Source organism: Triplophysa dalaica, unplaced genomic scaffold (genome assembly GCF_015846415.1).
Source record: "Triplophysa dalaica isolate WHDGS20190420 unplaced genomic scaffold, ASM1584641v1 Contig1, whole genome shotgun sequence".
NCBI lineage: Eukaryota > Metazoa > Chordata > Actinopteri > Cypriniformes > Nemacheilidae > Triplophysa > Triplophysa dalaica.
In genome coordinates this window covers 610,924-624,775 of record NW_026622635.1, presented here as the reverse complement: position 1 = coordinate 624,775, position 13,852 = coordinate 610,924, and the positions used below count along the sequence as shown (strand labels likewise).

General features: G+C 37.8%; 1 pseudogene; it reads right to left on the bottom strand.

Annotated features, from left to right (window-relative positions):
- Positions 1-4,032: 4,032 nt before the first annotated feature.
- On the bottom strand, positions 4,033-5,305 carry LOC130416194 (putative nuclease HARBI1; annotated as a pseudogene).
- Between the last annotated feature and the right edge of the window lie 8,547 nt (positions 5,306-13,852).

Genomic DNA, 13,852 nt, shown 5'->3' with positions numbered 1-13,852 from the left:
CTATCAAAAACTTTTAATAATGCTGGTACAGATCTCTCAAGATTTCTCAGTTGAAGAATAGTGTCGTTTGCGTATAATGCTATTCAATGGTCACAATCCTTTATTTTAATGCCATTGATAGAGTGGTTAATTCTAACCGTGATTGCTAAAGGTTCTAATTCTAGGATAAAGAGCATTGGTGACAAAGGTCTTAATGTTGTATTATTGGTCCTCACTTCAGCTGTTGGTTTAAAATATAAAATATTGATTCAGTGCAGAAATGAATCTCCAAAGCCAAAACCTCATTCATGTAAAGCCATTATCGTACGCTTTTTTAGCCTCAAGTGATAGGATACACGTGTCAGGAGCTTCCCTTTTTTCCTCCATGATATTTAAAATTCACATAATGTTATGGGTAGCCTGGCCGTTCTTAATAAATCCATTTTGGTTTGAAACTTAGAGATGGGACACATTTTTCTAATCTATTAGCCAAATTTTCTGCGTCTGTGTTGAGTGAAGAAATTGGTCTGTATGACTCAAATTTAGTAGGTGGATTGTCAGGTTTCAAAATTAAAGAAGTTAAAGCACTTCTCAGTGCTGGGGGTAGGTAACCATTTTTAAATGATTCTGGACCAACAAATTTGTGTTTTAAACATCTTGTATATATCGATTGGCAGACCATCGGGGCCGGCTGTTCTAACATTGTTCATCATTGAGATAGAGTCTTAAGATTTTGTGTTCTTCAAGTGTCTAGATAGTTATTATCCTCATCTGATATAAGCGGGAACTGAAGGTCATTAAGAAAATGTGTTTGATCTTCAGTATAAGGTGCTGATTCAGATTTATATAAATCTTTATGAAATGAAACAAAGGTTTTATTTATTTCTAAGGGATTAGATATTGTTTCTCCAATCGGAGTTTGAATACTATTAATGGCATTTTCAGCATTACATTTTTTATCTACCAAAGTTATAATTTTGCTGCCCTTTCATTTCACATCATTTCACCATGCTCTTAAAATGATTGTTTCAATGTTTTTAAACAGTTTTCAGCCTTTGTTATGGAGAGGGTATTATACTGAGCTCTAAGTTTAAAAAGTTTATGATGTATAGTATTTTAAGTGTCTAAAGAGGCGCTTTCTTCTGGAAGCTTAATTTCTTTTTCCAATGAGTCTAATTCCAATTTAAATGTATTTGTTTTGGAGCTTGTGATGGAAATTATCTGGCCTCTAATATATGCCTTAAATGCTTCCCACCTCACAGTAGCTGATGTTTCATCTTTATTCTCTTTGAAAAATGATCTGTCTGAACTCGAATTCTGCGAAATCCGGATCTTTTGATCATTTCAGATGGAGACGCCTTCGGTAGATTTCACTAATATCATTTATTGCATTATAAGTTAATGAAACTGGACCATGATCCGAGATAACAATAGGATCATATTGGCACCTTGCTACTCTTGGAATCAGTTAACTAGAGATCGAAAAATAGTCAATACGTGAATGACCCTTCGTCACTGTAGAACAACATGATTATGTTCTTTTATTAGGGAACAATGTTCTCCATGGATCAGACAGATTTAGTTATTTTATATAGTCCCATATCTTTTTCCTAGTCTGAGTGTGTGTTGTGTCAGATCCTGTTGATCGATCAAGTTTAGGAGATTATGTGCAGTTGAAATCTCCTGCAATTATCAATTATCCTTGTAAGAAGGACAACAGAAGAAAAAGTTATCAAAAAAGCTTGGACAATCTGTATTAGGGCCGTACACATTTGCCAGAGTAATTACTTCATTAAAAATCGAGCCTTGAATTATTACTTAACATCTGGATGTGTCCTGTAAAACCTTGGATATATGTAATGGGACTGAAATGTGTACTGGTCATTAACCCCCTGGAGTGAGAAGAAAATAAAGCTGAATAAATTTGTCCTTTCCAGCGTCTTCGTATTGGTGTAAGGTCATTTGTAGTTACAGTGGGTATGGTGAGTATTCAGACCTCCTTACATTTTTCACTCGTCGTTATATTAAAGCCATTTGCTAAAATCATTTAAGTTCATTTTTTTTCCTCATTAATGTACACACAGCACCCCATAATGACAGAGAAACACAGAATTGTTGACATTTTTGCAGATTTATTCAAAAAGAAAAACTGAAATATAGTAAGTATTCAGACCCTTTGCTCAGTATTTAGTAGAAGCACCCTTTTGATTTAATACAGCAATGAGTCTTTTTGGGAAAGATGCAACAAGTTTTTCACATCTGGGGCCCGTTCTTCGTACGTCGCTTATTACATCCGAGATCAAATGACACATCCGAGATGATATCATCCTGCTAATCATGATCCGGCTAATTGGGTTCTTCGAAAACACCTGCCGGATATGATTAGTATCACTGGATTGAGTTATCTGAGATAATTGCGCCTTCATGCGCTTGTTTAAAAGGGGATATGTATCGATAGTAGAAACAATGATCAGCAGCGCTGCTATTGGCTGTTCAGCATGGCTAAAGAACGCGCCCAGTTTTTCTCCCAAGCAGAACAAGAGCTTTTAATAGAAGGTTATGCCGCATTTGAAAATTTAATTAAAACACCAGGGAACACCTCAAAGTCTGCAAAAGCCAGGAGAGAGGGCTGGCAAAAAGTAGCAGACAAATTAAATGCGTAAGTGTTCCATGTTAGATGTTTCTATCACTTTCTACTGTATGTATTTTTTTTTATTTCATAAACTTTGATCTTTTATGTCAGAGCCACCACGGGAGTCACTAGATCATGGGAACAAGTAAAAGTGAAGTACAAAAATATTCTACAAAATGGTATCCTTTACTTCTTATACAGTCCTTATTTTAAAAAGCCACTTTTTTCCTCTTAAAAGCCACTGTTAAATGATGTGTTTGTCTATAACAGCCACCAAGAAAAAGGCTGAAATAAAAAAAACAGGTGGTGGTCCTGCACCCCCACAATATACCCCAGCAGAAGAGCTGGCCCTTGGGTTGAATTCAAACCGACCCATTGTGGAGGGCATCCCTGGGGGCAGCTCTTCCTTAGACCCAAAGCCAGGGACCAGTAGCAGCCACACCTTCATTACTGATAGGCTAAATGAGCTTTCATTTCTCTTAGTACACTGTAAAATGGTTTGTTGCTGCATTAAAAGTATAATCCAAATGGCTGGTACAGTCATTTGAAATGTTTGTGAAAGTGAAAACTTCTAAACTTTTAGTTCATATAAAATATGTTGCCATGAGTTATTAATCACAATTTCGTTTAGTGTAGTAAATTGTAATGACATTATCCCCCCCCTCTTTTGTGCAGTTTTAGATAATACACCAACACTTTTACCTGTTCCCAAGCAAGTGGTGGCTGAAGCATATGCAGTAAGTTGTGTTTTTCTAACTTTTACATCAAAAGGAAAGAGTGCAACACTTTGTAATACCCATTTATTTCCATTGCACAGTACAGTGAAGAAACCCTCTCAGATTGTCCTTTGGAGGAAGAACCTGTAAGTGCATAAATAACTTTACCCTCATTTGTATATACTTGTGTACCTATTCTTTCTATCTGCAACATGAGTTGCAGGAGTCCACACCTAGAGAAAGGCCTACAGAAAAGCATCCAGAACAGTCTGCACAAAGAACTGCTGACACAGAGGTGGGGCAGTGTTGTACTTTTACTTTTGTTGCATGAGGCATGTTCTGACCCTTTTTTTCACGAAATTACACAGGGTGACATCCGTAGCCTATATAAACGGCATCTTAAACACAAAATTGAGTATTTTGAGTTGAAAAAAGAGAAATTAAGAGGAGAAATAGAACTCGACAACTTGAAGAAGAGAAAAATTGCACTGGAGATAAAGTTGCTTCAAAAGGACCTTCAGAGTAAGTGCTAATACACTATTTCAAACATAGTAGTATTTCTGACTTAACATAACTTTCTCTTATTGCAGGCAAAAGATGACTCGCTGGCTTTTCTTTATAAAGAATATTTTAAATAAAACTCAAGGAACGAAGCATATTTGTCTTGTCTTTTATTATATTGAAAAATGGTGTTCTACAATTCTGTCACGTGCAGCTCTGCCACTAGGTTGGTCCAAGTGCACTGGCTGGACGTCATCATCAGGCTGCACCCCCACCACAGGGGTCTTTTCCTTTCTGATGGTGGCAATGTTATGCAATATGGCACATGCAACAATTATGTCACAGGCCCTGTCAGGTGCAACCCTCAGACTTTTCAGACACTGAAATCTTCCCTTTAGTTGCCCAAAGGTCATTTCAATGCGTGCCCTTGTCCTGGCTAGAGCTGCATTGTAACGGGTTTGAGGTCCAGGGTTTGGCTCAGGGAAGGGCGTCATAAAATACTGCCTGCAGGCATAGCCCCTGTCTCCAAGCAGGATCCCGTCAAAATCCCCTGTATAATGGAAAACTGCAGTTCTGTTAGGCTCAGCATAATGCTGTGTATAATACTGTGAGCTTGAAATGTATGTTCCCTTACCACGTTCAAATAATGTGCATAAATGTGACTCTCTGAAAATTCTTGAGTCATGCACTGATCCTGGCCATTTTGCTTCAACATTGGTGATATGGAACATAGAGTCACACACCATCTAAGAGATTTTAGTCAGTCAACTGCATACTTTTTGATTTCATTACTTTTGTTTCAAGTAATATATTACTAATCAGGAATATTATAAATTGTAATCGTAATTTACCTGCACATTTACACTGTGAAATCCCTTTCGGTTCACAAAATCCCCCTCATTGGGGCCTGGTGGGGCCTTGATGGGGACGTGTGTGCAGTCTATGGCACCAATTACATTAGGGAAGCCTGAAGGACACATACTGTTAGTCATACTTATTGGTATGGTCATGATTGCATGTCATTAACAATTATAAATGTACCTGCAATAGCAAAAAAATTCTGTTTTACAACCTGTGGTCTTAAATGGCTTGGAAATACCAAAAAAAAACCTAAAAACGGCTTGAGCGCCAGCTAAACTTTGCGAATGGCACGACAGACAGCACTTTTCACCAAGTTCTCTGCATCTCCAATAGTGTAAAGGAACGTGCCACTCGCAAAGAATCTCAGGCCAATGCACACAGTCTGTGCTGTTGTTAAAGCCCGGCTCCTCCGTGTTGAACACGTAATGTGTGGTTCCAACAAATGAATGATGTAAATAACACCCTCACGAGAAAATCGGTATCTCTCCACAATGACGCTATCGCGCTGCGCTAAAGGATCCTGTCTATCCCGCAATACGCGATTAATTCGAAAAGCTCTTCGAATTATTCTTGCACCTTCCGCAACAGGTTGCTGTCGTACAAATGGACAAGACATGTCTGCGAAAGACTTCCCATATCACCTCCGCTTATAAAGCCGCGATCTAATCCTGTTTACATGAAGTAAGCCTGCTCGCGAGCAGGTTCAAGCTTACGGACCTGTTGCTATGACAGCAAGTCCAGGATGAGCTTCGAAGAACCAAACAATCCAAGATCATGCCAAATCGTCAACAATCAAATCCAGCTAACCGAGTTAGCGACGTACGAAGAACGGGCCCCTGGATTTGCATCTGGATCTGGATCCTCTGCCATTACTCCTTGCAGATCCTCTCCAGTTCTGTCAGGTTGGATGGTAAGCGTTGGTTTAGGTCTCTCCAGAGATGCTCAATTGGGTTTAAGTCAGGGCTCTGGCTGGGCCATTCAAGAAAAGTCACGGAGTTGTTGTGAAGCCACTCCTTCGTTATTTTAGCTTTGTGCTTAGGGTCATTGTCTTGCTGTAAGGTAAACCTTCGGCCCAGTCTGAGGTCCTGAGCACGCTGGAGAAGGTTTTCGTCCAGGATATCCCTGTACTTGGCCACATTCAACTTTCCCTAGATTGCAACCAGTCGTCCTGTCCCTGCAGCTGGAAAACATTCCCACAGCATGATGCTGCCACGACCATGCGTCACTGTTGGGACTGTATTGGACAGGTGATGAACAGTGCCTGGTTTTCTCCTCACACACCGCTTAGAATTAAGGCCAAAAAGTTCTATCTTGGTCTCATCAGACCAGAGAATCTTATTTGTCACCATCTTGGAGTCCTTCAGGTGTTTTTTTAGCAAACTCCATGCGGGATTTCATGTGTCTTGCACTGAGGAGAGGCTTCCGTCGGGCCACTCTGCCATAAAGCCCCGACTGGTGGAGGGCTGCAGTGATGGTTGACTTTCTACAACTTTCTCCCAAATGCATCTCTAGAGCTCAGCCACAGTGATCTTTGGGTTCTTCTTTACCTCTCTCACCAAGGCTCTTCTCCCCGATAGCTCAGTTTGGCCGGACGGCCAGCTCTAGGAAGGGTTCTGGTCGTCCCAAACGTCTTCCATTTAAGGATTATGGAGGCCACTGTGCTCTTAGGAACCTTAAGTGCAGCAGAATTTTTTTTGTAACCTCGGCCAGATCTGTGGCTTGGCAAAATTCTGTTTCTGAGCTCTATGCCAAACAATCTACGCAGCCCAACATTAAGTTGAACGCGTCTGTTCCTGAAGTCACAATTTAGCCTCTGCAGATGTTTTGTCAGAGTTGGTGCTAAACTCTGCAGGAAAATAGATGTTGTGGGCCAGAGTTGAGAAGCACTGCTGTAAATGCAGTTTAATATGTTGAAGGTGTGCATGTGTGTCTCCTCTCATGACTGTTCTTTGAGGGAATGTCTCACTCCAGCTCACAAAGATCGGGAGTTTGCACAGTCAGCCGAGAGAAAATGTGTTACGTCACTTTCATTCATAAATGCAAAAAAAACGAATATACACACACACGTTATTATTCTGCTGCTGTTCATTTCATTAGACTTCTCTGTGATTTGAGCTTTATTTGAAAGGTCAGGATTAATAACTGTAGTGGTTTTAGATGAATGTTAAAATACCCAGATAGCAGACCAACACTATGTCATTGTTTTCCTTTTATCATGTTTGCACCCTAGAATAACGTTATTTTTAATGATGAATAAAAGATCAAGGTGGGCATGAATTCAATTCTAGTTCAATTGAATTTCAATCACTCTTTTAACAGTGAACTATGATTGAAAAAAGATTAGATCAATCTTACTTTATTTACAGCAAGATTCTACTCCATTAAATCATAGACAGTATGTTGTGTATTTTTTACTTTTTATAGGAGAGGATGTTGGCAGAGGTAGAAAATTACACTTTTTGAGTATCTGTACTTTGATGGTTTTGTATTGTAAACTTGTATTTCCAGTATTCTTATATGACCAGTATTCAGTACCAGTTCAAGATTGAAACGCATTTGCAAGGATCAGACATATTTGGTGATCAAATACTTAATAAAAAATCTCATGTTATTAATTGAAATCAACCATTTTACTAATAAAAAAAATGTAATGTATTTCAAACTCTACATTGGACTTAAAAATGTGTCCAAATATTAGTCTTTGAACATTCACTGCATTTATTAGCCGTCTCACACTCTCACATTCACATGTGTGTGTACTGACGACAGTCCTGTTTGTTCCCGAAAGTCAAATTTTTTAATAATCAATTATTTTGATTTGTGTGTTGGAGAAAGAAGTAAACTCCACTTTTAAATTCTACTATGGTTGATATGGGATTTTCATAGAGCTGAATTGTATTTCAAAAAATGTCCATCTATTATAATGATGACATCATTTCATGTCTCTTTGTGTTTAAGACCGTTCTCCAGACGTGGACAACTATTCTGAAGACGATGACAGTTATTCTTCAGCAGTGTTGGGGGTAACGCGTTACAAGTAACGTGCGTTACGTAATAACATTACTTTTCTGGAGTAACGAGTAAAGTAATGCACTACTTTTTAAATTTACACATTAATATTTGAGTTACTTTTTACACATTTAGAAATATCATCAGCAAAATCTCTGTGACAGGGAAAAGGCCGGGAGTCGTGCTGCCCGATCGTAAAACCTTTGCAAGCTTTTTGGATAATGCATATATGGAAATGGAGACCGAACTAAAGAAAACTTTTGCTGACTTGGAATATGTTTCAACCACTGCAGATCTATGGACTGCTCAGAATAAAAGTTTTCTGGGAATTACAGTACACTGGATAGATCCTGCTACTCTGCATCGGAAAAAAAGCTGCAATCGCCTGCAGACGATTTCGTGGGAGACACACGTACGATACCATCGCAGCGGAGTTAGAGCAAATTCACATCTCATATGCTCTTTGTGGTAAGATAACTGCCACGGTCACTGACAATGGCTCGAACTTTGTCAAAGCTTTCAGAATGTTTCAAGCTGACGATGATAATGAAACCGAGAATGATGAAGACGAGGTCATATTTACGGACTTGCACGCAGTTTTACGAGATGACATTGAGTCCAGCGAACGGTATGTTCTCCCTCCACATCACCGGTGTGCATCGCACACCCTTAACCTTATATGCTCGAACGACATAGTTCAATTTTTGACGCTTTAGATGTTAAGACCCTGGATAGTGAACTCACTTTATATAGATTACTCGACCCACACAATAAGTACAAAATTAATAAACACATTACTTTCCATAATCTGTAATGTTTATTGTTCTTTTATATAGCATGCATAGCTATGGGATTAGGAAGTTCTCTGAATATAATATTATTCTATATTATTATTCAATGTATAGCCTATGTGTTTTTAAAAGAAAATGAAGGTGCTTGACTTGTATAGGCTGTTGTTGAATATATTACGGCTTTAAACACTAGTTCAATAACATCTCAGTCAAAAAAAAACACCTGTAAGACCTGAGAGAGATCAAGCCTCAGCCAGGTAAGAAAAAGTAACTGAAAAGTAACGCAAAAGTAACGTACCATTACTTTTCATAAAAAAGCAACTAAGTAACGCAGTTAGTTACTTTTTTGGGAGTAACTAAATATTGTAATGCATTACTTTTAAAAGTAACTTTCCCCAACACTGTTCTTCAGAGCAGGAGGTCAGTGATGATGCCGTTCAGGGTCAGGTCAGCACTTCTCATTATGTCAATCATCACAACAAAAATCCACTGCAGTTTATTATTGTATTGTATGTTTCTGTCAGAATAAATACTGTCTTGTGTGTTAACAGTGGATATGAACAGAAGTTCAGATGCGTCTATAGCGCTTCACTCTACAGCTGTTGTAAGTACACATTTTTAATTATGACACATGTATAAATGTGACTATTACACTTTACTAATAGTACAGAAACACAACATATAGATATAAATGACACAATGATGATGATCACTGAACTGAATCCACTGTACTGTGACTCTCTGTCACACATCAGTTCACATGTGTTATCGTCACCGTGTATCTGATGTGTCTTAAGTGGTCGTTATCACGGCTACATGTCAGTTTCTGTGGTTGTGTGCTAGTGTTTATTTGTGTGTGCAGGAGCAGACGGCTGGGGGGATGTCACATGTGACGGAGATGTGAACGCAGACAAATCAGCAGCAAACATCGGCAAACTCTGCAAGGTTGAGTCTCAGACTCTCATGTCACCTAGGTAGCACGTCCATCCTTCTACTCCAATCCTCTTGTTATCACTCTATCTCTGAAAGATGTTTCATCCAATAATAATCATAGCTGTTTGATCAGAACAAGGATGATTAGAATTTTTCTATGTTAAACATTCACTCAGGCGGCCCCTCGGAAGAAGACGTCGAAGAGGAGACCACGACCCCGTCAGCAGCTGCGGCAGAAGCGGCCACTGCTAGCCATCGAACGAATCGATCTTCCTTTTATACCCGTATGTACGGGGCGGAGACTGGCGAGGGCGGGCCATTGGCCAATCCCCATTGGCATTTTAGTTTTATCTCGGAGATGATAGGTTCTCAGAACACAACACAATGTCGAGAGACTGACTGAAGGGGAACTGAAGTTAGTTTCCCAAACATTCACACTGTTCATTGGTTCAGTGTAAAGTGGTTTTCCTTTAACAGGTGACAGCATCTATTAACAATCTCCAACTGCGATAATACAGACTTTTCCAAATGCTGAATAATCTGACAAACCTGTTTGTTTAATTTGTCTCAATCTACCATGAACATATGCAAGACGTTTATGATCAACCATTGAAATTTCATCAATTATAAATAGTTGCAGTTTTCCACGTTTTGCTCTCAAGGAATATTTTTTTTTCATTTCAAAGTGGTACGTATGGCAGTGAAGCGTTTGTTCCGATAGAGAAAGTGCTGTGGATTGTAGCAGCCTTTATATTATAAGCAGCAACACCAGTGGGCGCTGTTAACAGCACATGTGTCTCATCTGGATTCTCTGACAGCTTTGAAAGGATGCGACTGCTTTCATTATTGTCTGCATGTTCAGCTTGAATGCTACCAGTCAGAATAAAAACAACTTTTGTTGAGCCCGCTTTAAGTCTCATGTTAGTCAATCTATAAACACTCTCTTGAGCTGACACCTCTCGATCATGTAAAAACACACTTCCAAGTTTTCTTAAAGCCTGTTTTGCATTTCCTCTTCTATTTTATTCATAGGCTTAATCCAACTTTCATTATAGTCCACAACTAAATACCACTTGTTATGTTCTTTTAAGTATGCCAGTGCTGCTTGAATGTCAAATATTCTCTTAAATTTGACTCAAATCATCATTTTCTGATCTTGGTAAGACATTCACAACATCTGTTACATTAGATGGAACACAAGTCACTGGTCCATGAACACCATTCTGTCCTCCACGTGGTAAAGCCAGCATCTTCATGAATGGAATGTGCTTTGCTATTAGATGTTGCTCAAGAGAATTTAAACAGCTTAATTCAGCAGGAACAGGATCCAGATCAAGATTATTTGCTACACTTTCAGCAGGAATTTTACCTTCAGAAATCTTTCTATCACATGTGTGCAAATCCACAGAGATGCAGCAGGGCTGTTTTTATAAACACAGTCTTCAGTACAGTCTGTATTACACTTATGCAGATAATTCAGTGTTACACATTTTTCTGCAATATTTCCAGCATGGGCTGATTTTTCTAAATATGTATTTAAAATAAAGGTCAAATAAATAAAATAAAATAAAGCAACACTGGTGGCATACTGAACAAACATATTCAGGACCTGTAGAGATTTTTTCTTTAAACTGTTCAATCACACAGTCAATCTCTTTTCTTTTAATCTTAGCATTTTTATATTTCTGTGTGTTGTAGTCAATCACCATATTTCTGTGTATTTCATTCTGACTGTATTTGTCAGAACTCTTCTTTTTGACAATTTCTCTGTGTTCTGGATTGGTTATATACATCTGTAAGCTATATTGTTTCAAAGAGTCATGATGCTCCTCATTTGATTTGTATTTATCTATACTGTATTTTTCTACATGTTCTTGATGCTCTTGATTTTGCTTGTATTTTTTAGTTCTAGATTTAAGCAGTTTCTCTTTGTAAGTCTTAAATCTTTAATCATCTGTTTTAAGTCCTCATTACTGCTTGTATAGCCATACCAGGAGCCTTGTCTGACTGCTGCAAATATGTTATGATGGATTTTCAACATGCATCAAAACTTTTAAATGCTCTAACCAGTGCCTTGTCTAGAGACACTAAAACACCAAAGTAGCCACTTGTTGTTACAACATTATTTTTTTGAAAAGGACAATCATTCAGTGTATGTGTCTTAGGCAGCTTCTCAACATATATGTATCCATTGATGTCATTGATGAGCATCTCCTTGATGGAAAGAGCCTGTGATGTAGGGTTTCTGTGGACAGAAATCAGAAACGGCATTCATGTTCATATTACAATCCTGCTGTCACTTTGGATCAGGCTTAGGCCCATTGTGTGATTCACAACGTTCACTTATTTCTGCCAATTCTTTTAAGAGGTGTCAGAGCCTCTTCCGCATCAGCAGGAATCCTGTCCGCGGTCCTCTTCTCAGTTGCCCCACAACGCCTTGATATTTTGTCCTTTGCATACAAACTTTTTTTCAGTCTAATTAACAAACACAATACATAATTGATATTTCACATTATTACAAGGCATTATATTTTTAATAACTAAATTGTATTTGACTCCGTTTCGTTTAGTCTTTAGAATAGATATTTTTTGACAAGCAACAACTTTTAGTTTGAAATGTTTTGATCATAAGACTATTACTAAACTAATAACATATTATAACCTGACAACTATTCAGATATAACATACAGCCAGTCATAACATCCACAACGCAGAAGTAATACAATAAATATGTAATAACACAATAAAATGACTCTACATTGTACATGATTTACAATAAATGTTTATTATGGAGTGAATAATGGAACTGCAGTTATATGTAAAGATGCAGCAAACCCTGGTGCAAAGATGCTATTACATTTTCATAAGCAAGTAAACATTGATCATATGATTATAGGAGAATGCATAGAAAAGTTTTATTTAGTCTTTGTGTCCTTTTAAAAGCTTGAAAGTATAACTTTGTTTACATTTTGATATGAAACAGTAACATAACAACATAGGGATGTAACGATTCAATCAGCTCACAATGCGATTTATTCAGGGTTTATTATTACAAAATAAGTTGTAACAAATTAGAAATGAAACTAGAAATTAGAAACTTCTCTCGCATAATTTCTTTATTGCTTCACGTTTCTTTGTATTATAAAATAATGTTTTATTTCAAATAACAAAACTAAACTGCAATTTCAAAACAAATTAATAATACAAAAAATATGTTTAATAAAAACAAACTAACACTTTCTGTGCTTTTCTTGGATTCTTTTGCATTAAGAAATATCATGCATTAAGAAATAGCATGTCAACGTTTATGTTTGCAGTGAACATGGCGGCCCCTGGTGTTCAAAAAATGTATTGCGATTCAGTTCACAGCCTAACTGATTTGAATTGTCACACATTATAATCGAGTTTCAACCTGCTCAAGGTGAACAGTTACAGCCCTATGTACAGACATATCAAATTGAATTGCATTAAATCAATAACTTTTGTACCAGCACTTAATTAAAAAAATATTTCATCAAATCAACATTATGGCTTATCATGTTTCCTTACTATTTTATCACTTTTCAATGGCACTTTACGATCAATTTAGCAGACAATATACTCTGTTTACAATGTTAAAACATCTCTTTCTCACTCTAAACAAAGAATCAGCGATTCGAAAAGCCATAAAAAAAGCAATAGCTGAACTACATAAATGTTGTCATAAAATGTCCTTCTTTTTAACATCAACTGTCATCGCAAAAGTAATAATGATTCAATGAAATTAACATTTATAAAACAACAACTTTTATACATGAGATAACTCAATGGTTAGTCACTACCCAGCAGGCACCGGACGTCATTGTAACGTCAGAATGACGTTGGACTCCGACGTTGGATCGACGTTGCATATTAGTTGAAAATGAAAATCGGGTTGACGTCGGAACCCAACGTCAAAGTGACGTCAATCTCCAACGTTGGCTCGACGTTGCATTTTAGTTGAAAAAGAAAATCGGGTTGACGTCAGAACCCAACATCAAACTGACGTCAATCTCCAACGTTGGATCGACGTTGCATATTAGTTGAAAATGAAAATCGGGTTGACATCAGAACCCAACGTCAAACTGTCGTCAATCTCCAACGTTGGATCGACGTTGCATTTTAGTTGAAAATGAAAATCGGGTTGACATCAGAACCCAACGTCAAACTGTCGTCAATCTCCAACGTTGGATCGACGTTGCATATTAGTTGAAAATGAAAATCGGGTTGACGTCAGAACCCAACGTAAAACTGTCGTCAATCTCCAACGTTGGTCTAATGTTGCATTTTAGTTGAAAATGAAAATCAGGTTGACGTCAGAACCCAACATCAAACTGTCGTCAATCTCCAACGTTGGTCTAATGTTGCATTTTAGTTGAAAATGAAAATCAGGTTGACGTCAGAACCCAACG